The following is a 6795-nucleotide window of genomic DNA, read 5'->3' on the forward strand; positions in this document are numbered from 1 at the left end:
CACAAATAATTTTTTCTGAACTATAATGCAGACGGATCCGTTCTGAATGGATCCCAACGTTTGCATTATAGGAGCGGATCCGTCTGTGCAGACATCAGACGGATCCGCTCTAAACGCAAGTGTGAAAGTAGCCTAACACCCCTGCCTCAATCAGTTTCTTTGGGGGGCAACTGGTTAATCACACCAGTAGAAATTATTTGTTCCAATAGCGTTTGGCACTTTGTGTGGCTGCAGTATCGCAGCAGAACCGCACACAACTGCTGCAGAATACAATTGCACTATAATATACTTTCTATGTTAGAAAGTATATTCTAAGTATATTACACCCCTCAGTATAGCACACCTATCGATAGCACACCTATACCAGTCCTTTAAAGGACTTTTGTGGCCCTATTAGCTAGCAATTTGTGTCCCTAACAGTCTGTCCCTGCTCCACACAGCAACCTCTCCCTACACTGGCAAAAGGCAGAATGTAAAATGGCGGCCAGATCAGGTTTATTTATAAGGTAGGGGGTATGTCTATGTGCTGAAACGTCTCAATTGGCTGTCCTGCACCACCTGATGGATGTGTCATGGGTCAAAGTTCTTCACAATGAAAAAGAATATGAAGGGCGCAAATATTGCCATATGTTCGCATGTTCGGCGAATCGCGAACACGCAAAGTTCGCCGCGGAACGACTGTCGGGCAAACCGCAAGGCCATCTCTACCAGCAGACCTTTAACTACAATCTTTTACAGGGTTAGCTCACCTGAAGCCCCTCGCATATAATGTTTTAGAGGGTCAGCTCACTGTCAGGCCCGCACCTAAAATCTTTTACAGGGTCAGCTCACCAGCAGGCCCACACCTCAAATCTTTTACAGGTTCAGATCACCAGCAGGCCCTCACATATAATGTTTTACAAGATCAGCTCACCAGCAGGCCCTCGCATATAATTTTTTACAGGGTCAGCTCACCAGCAGGCCTTTACCTACAATCTTTTACAGGGTCAGCTCACCTGAAGGCCCTTGCATATCATTTTTTAGAGAGTCAGCTCACCAGCAGGCCCCCACCTACAATATTTTACAAGGTCAGCTCACCAGCAGGCCCTTGCATATAATTTTTTAGAGGGTCAGCTTACCAGCAGGCCGTCACCTACAGTGTTATAGAGGGTCAGCTCAACAGCTGGCCCTCGCATATAAATTTTTAGAGGGTCAGCTCACCAGCAGGCCCGCACCTAAAATCTTTTACAGGGTCAACTCACCAGCAGGCCCTTGCATATAATTTTTTAGAGGGTCAGCTCACCAGCAGGCCTTCAACTACAATCTTTTACAGGGTCAGCTCACCTGAAGGCCCTGGCATATAATGTTTTAGAGGGTCAGCTCACCTGCAGGCCCTCGCATATAATTTTTTACAGGGTCAGTTCACCAGCAGACCCTTACCTGCAATATTTTACAGGGTCAGCTTACCAGCAGGCCTGCACCTAAAGCTTTTACAGGGTCAGCTCACCAACAGGCCCACACCTCAAATCTTTTACAGGGTCAGATCACCAGCAGGCCCTCGCATGTAATGTTTTACAAGATCAGCTCACCAGCAGGCCTTCAACTACAATCTTTTACAGGGTCAGCTCACCTGAAGGCCCTCGCATATAATGTTTTAGAGGGTCAGCTCACCTGCAGGCCCTCGCATATAATGTTTTAGAGGGTCAGCTCACCTGCAGGCCCTTGCATATAATTTTTTCCAGCGTCAGCTCACCAGCAGACCCTCACCTACAATCTTTTACAGGGTCAGCTCACCAGCAGGCCCACACCTCAAATATTTTACAGGGTCAGATCACCAGCAGGCCTTTGCATGTAATGTTTTACAAGATCAGCTCACCAGCAGGCCCTCACATATAATTTTTTACAGGGTCAGCTCACCAGCAGGCCTTTACCTACAATCTTTTACAGGGTCAGCTCACCTGCAGGCCCTCGCATATAATGTTTTAGAGGGTCAGCTCACCTGCAGGCCCTTGCATATAATTTTTTCCAGCGTCAGCTCACCAGCAGACCCTCACCTACAATCTTTTACAGGGTCAGCTCACCAGCAGGCCCACACCTCAAATATTTTACAGGGTCAGATCACCAGCAGGCCTTTGCATGTAATGTTTTACAAGATCAGCTCACCAGCAGGCCCTCACTTACAATATTTTACAGGGTCAGCTCACCAGCAAGCCCTCGCATATAATTTTTAAGAGGGTCAGCTAACCTGCAGGCCCTCACCTAATTATACCTAATAGGTAATTTGCACGCATGCTGCCTTGCTTGGATGTGGTAGCCATAGCCGTTTCTCAGGCTCCCTCTCCGAAATCGAACTATGATTTCCAGATACCCATGGTCAACATGGTTTGCGCTAAAAATAACATCGAAAGTTAATAGGGCAGAGTCTTTTGAATGGATCGTTGCCGTCACGGGGACGTGCGATTGGCCCTAGGTTATCTAGAGTGGCAAAGTGGCAGAAGGCCCTCGCCCATAATGTTTTAGATGGTCAGATCAGCAGGTCCCTTGCTCAAATGTTTTTGAGGGTCACCAGCAGGCCATCAATCATAATTTTTCAAGGCTGTGTATGATGCCCTCCTTTATGTGTAACAAAAGGTGTATTGGAGTTCCTTGTACTTTTTGCCAGCCCTTTCACTTAGTGCATAGGCTTTATGAGTGTAGGAGTCCCACTACATGAACAATTGTACCACAATGTGAATGAGGCCCTCCTTTATGTGATATACAGGTTGTATCGGAGTGCCTCTTCCTTCTAATTTTTGGCAGCACTTGCACATTATATACAAGTTCATATAAAGGAAACAATGTTTCCTAACAAATTTTCCTCTAAAATCATTTTTTTCTTCGGTTTAATGCGTATTATTGTCAGTCTGTAAAAGTGGCGTACTACTCGGACAACATCGTTCCCAGCAGCGACCTAGGAGTCCAAGATGCATCCAGACATCCTCCCCATGCTGTTCCTGAAGCATTTCAGTGGTGTTTCCATCAATTTCTGACCTTTTTCTGTGAACCAGGCACCCTCTCCTCTTCAGAGAAGGGGGTGCCTGGGTTAATGCTCGGGTTCTCCCATTGACTTCCATCCCGATGTGTTCGGCCAGAGCACCCGAGCACTTTGTTGCTCGATCAACACTATCGAGCACCAAAGTGCTCGGGTGCTCGGGCGATCGAGTAGAACACCTCGGGTGCTCTACCGAGCAACATGGAAGTCAATGGGAAAACCAGAGCATTAAACAAGGCCCCCCCCCCTGCTCTGAAGAGGGGAGGGTGTCTGGTTCATAGTAAATGGTCAGAAATAGATGGAAACACCACTGAAATGGTTTTGGAACACCATGGGGAGGCAATAATATGCAACAAACTGAAGATAAAATCGATTTTATGGTTCAATCAATTTTTATTGATAAAGGTATATAATGACAAGCATGTCAATTGCAGATACGGTAAAACAAGCAAAATGCTGAGTACATTAGGGTATATCATAGCTTATGTGAATAAGAATCTGGAACGACAGACACACAAAAACTAGGGACAGGAGGGGGGGTGAGAGGAAGGGAGTAGGTTAGTGGTCGGGGAAAGGGACAAGTGGCAATCCTTTATTACTCAGCTTAGGAGCCAGAGGGGCTAGGGGTCTCAATCCTGCCGGTGTCCAGCCAGCTAGTAAAACGGGCCGAGTTTCTAAATTGGAACCAAGGTTCCCAAGAGCGTAAGAAAACCTGGACCCGATTATAGGATTCTGATCTGAGTTCCTCCATACGAATTAGGGTGTCCATGGCTGATATCCAGTGTATCCTCTGCAAGCTGTCTGTGGACCTCCATCTGCGTGGAATAATTTGTCGCATGGCTTGTACAAAAATTCTAAGGGCACCCCTCTTTTCCATCTGGGGGCGTCCTTGATAGACAGATAGCAGAGCAATCAATGGCGAGGGCGACACATTAGAGTAATATAGAGCATTTTGTAGGGCGAAGACATCTGCCCACAAAGAAGACACTCCTGGGCACTCCCACCATATGTGAAGCATATTGCCCACCACTGAATTACATCGCCAGCATGTATCTGGAACGGATGGATAATAGCGGTGGACCTTTACTGGAGTTCTATACCATCTCAGAAGAATCTTATAGTTAAGTTCCTGTAATCTACATGACACCGTGGATTTATGTGTGAACAGGAGTGCCCTGTTCCATTGATTATCGGATAGAGAAATTATTAATTCCTTCCCCAATCTCCCCAATACCCAACAAGCCGTAGACTAAAGAGATGGCGTGTCCCGGGCCAGAGTCTGCAAGGCAGAGCTTCTTAAAGTCAGTCAGGGGGGCCGACAACTGTGATCCGGGGGCCATAGTGTGGAGGAAATTGCGGAGCTGGAAGTAGAGAAAACACTGCCCTGGGGACCGTGGTATATTGTGCGGCAAGTCAGCTACAGGACGTACACCAGAGTCATTAAGGAGGTCTCGTATCTTAATCTGAGGCAAAGAAGTGGTGTGAAGGGACAGGAGGCGTCAAACGGCCTTCGGAAGGGAGGGACAGGTGCTAAGGACCGTTAAAGGCTCATAAGCCGTAACTAATTTGAGTTTGGACGCGAATTTGCCCCAGGACTTAGCTAGCATATGGAGAAGGGACGGATTATTGGAATCTAGCATTTGCTTCTGGTGTGCTAGTGCCAACCAGAAGATCCCAGTCGCCAGGGAGGGATCTAAATCATGGGCCATCTCCACCCATAACTTACTCTCCCGATGATGGAAAAGATCCAGGACGCAGTTTGCCAGCGCTGCTCTACAATTAGAAATAAAATTGGGTAAGCCCGCTCCTCCCATGTTTTTGGGATGGGATAAAGTAGCATAACTAATCCTTGCTCGGGACCCAGCAATTGTGAAGCCAGCCTGCGGCGCTGAAAAAAAAAAATATGTGGGAGGGTACATGGAACCGTCTGGAACAAGTACAAGAGTTTAGGAAGGATATCCATTTTAAGGGCATTGATCCGTCCAAACCACGAGATAGGGAGAGGGGACCACTTCTGCAGACTGGCTGTGAGAGAGCTAATGGCGGGTTTGTAATTAAGTTTGTATAAGTGAGCTGGGTTGGCAGGAAGGCTAATTCCTAGGTGTTTGATGGAAAGAGTAGCCCATCGAAATGAGAACACGTCTTTGATGCGGATGACCTCCCGCTGCGGAAGAATAATATTCAGGATTTTAGACTTTTGCACATTCACCCTGAAGTTGCTAAGGCGGCTGAAGGTTTCAAATTCTCGAAGGACCGAGGGTAAGCCGACCCCTGGGGAGGACAAGTACAGGAGGAGGTCATCCGCAAACAAAGAGAGTTTATGTTCAGTTCGTCCTACTTGTATACCCTTGATGGACTGGTTAGATCGGAGGGCGTTAGCCAAGGATTCCATAAATAGGATATATAGAAAGGGGGAGAGGGGACATCCCCGGCGGGTCCCGTTTCGTATCTCAAACGGGCTAGAGAGCAATCCATTAACCCGTACCTGGGCTGAGGGGGAGGCGTACAACACCATAATCCTGCTTATCATTTTAGACCCCAATCCAATGTGTTCCAACATCCTGGACAGAAACTGCCAATTCACCCTATCAAATGCCTTCTCGGCATCCACTGAGAGAAGGCACAGAGGGGTTCTAGACTGTCTCGCCTTGCTAATGATACCAATTGATTTCAAGGTGTTGTCCCGTGCCTCCCTACCAGGGACAAATCCGACCTGCTCCCTGTGTATACAGCCAGAGATATATGGGTGCAGCCTCAGGGCTATCAATTTCGCCTATACCTTCAGATCTACGTTTAGCAAGGAGATCGGACGGTAATTGGCGCAGAGGGCGGGGTCCCTTCCTGGCTTAGGGATCACTGTAATATGAGCACTAAGGGCTTGGCGGGGAAAGGGGTTAGATCCAGAGATGTGGTTAAAGGCCCGTAAAAGTGCAGGGGAGAGGGCCTCACCAAGTATCTTATAGAAACGAGGGGTTAGGCCATCTGGCCCTGGGCTCTTCCCTGTTTTAAGATCCTTTATCACACATGAGAGTTCAGAAGTCGAGAAATCTTCCTCTAGGCTTGGGATCTAAGTATTAGGGATGCGTGCCGGACCGAACTGCCGTAAGTATTGCTGTATGTCGGTCAGATCAGACTCGTGATTGCAGTCCCTCCCTGCACGAAGATTATATAGTTTTTCGTAGTAGGCTCTAAATTCAGAGGTGATGTCCGACGGAGCGCGGATCAGGCCACCGGTGGATGAGTTTAGTGAAGGCACGTGGGTGAGGGGTATGCGAGGATGTAAGGCTCTAGCCAGCCACCTACCACATTTATCGCCGTACTCGAAGAAACCATATTTAATCCGGTCTCGTATACAGAGCGTTTTTAGGTCGAGAATTTGGAGTATTTGTTGACGGGTTGAAGAGATGTCAGCTTTAAGCTGGTCCGAGGGGGAGATTTTGTTTAGGGCCTCTCTACTATCCAGCTCCGCAAGAAGGGTTGTAAGCCGTTGTGTACGCTCTCTTTTCAGTCTGGCTCCGTGTGATATGAACACGCCCCTAAGAACGCATTTTAAAGCCTCCCATTGTATCAGTGGTGAGGTAGCGTCCGATTGATGAATTTGAATGAAATTAGTGATAGCGGAGCGAGCGTCTGTTAAACTGACCTGATCATTAAGTAAATTGTTGTTTAGCCGCCAGGAAAACGGGCGACGTCCCAGTGGGGATGGGCCCAGGAGGCCATATACGGGTACGTGGTCAGACCACAAGAAGCCATCCATAGAGCAGCGAGGTCCAGAATCTAACAAC

Source organism: Bufo bufo, chromosome 8 (genome assembly GCF_905171765.1).
Source record: "Bufo bufo chromosome 8, aBufBuf1.1, whole genome shotgun sequence".
In the NCBI taxonomy this organism is placed as follows: domain Eukaryota; kingdom Metazoa; phylum Chordata; class Amphibia; order Anura; family Bufonidae; genus Bufo; species Bufo bufo.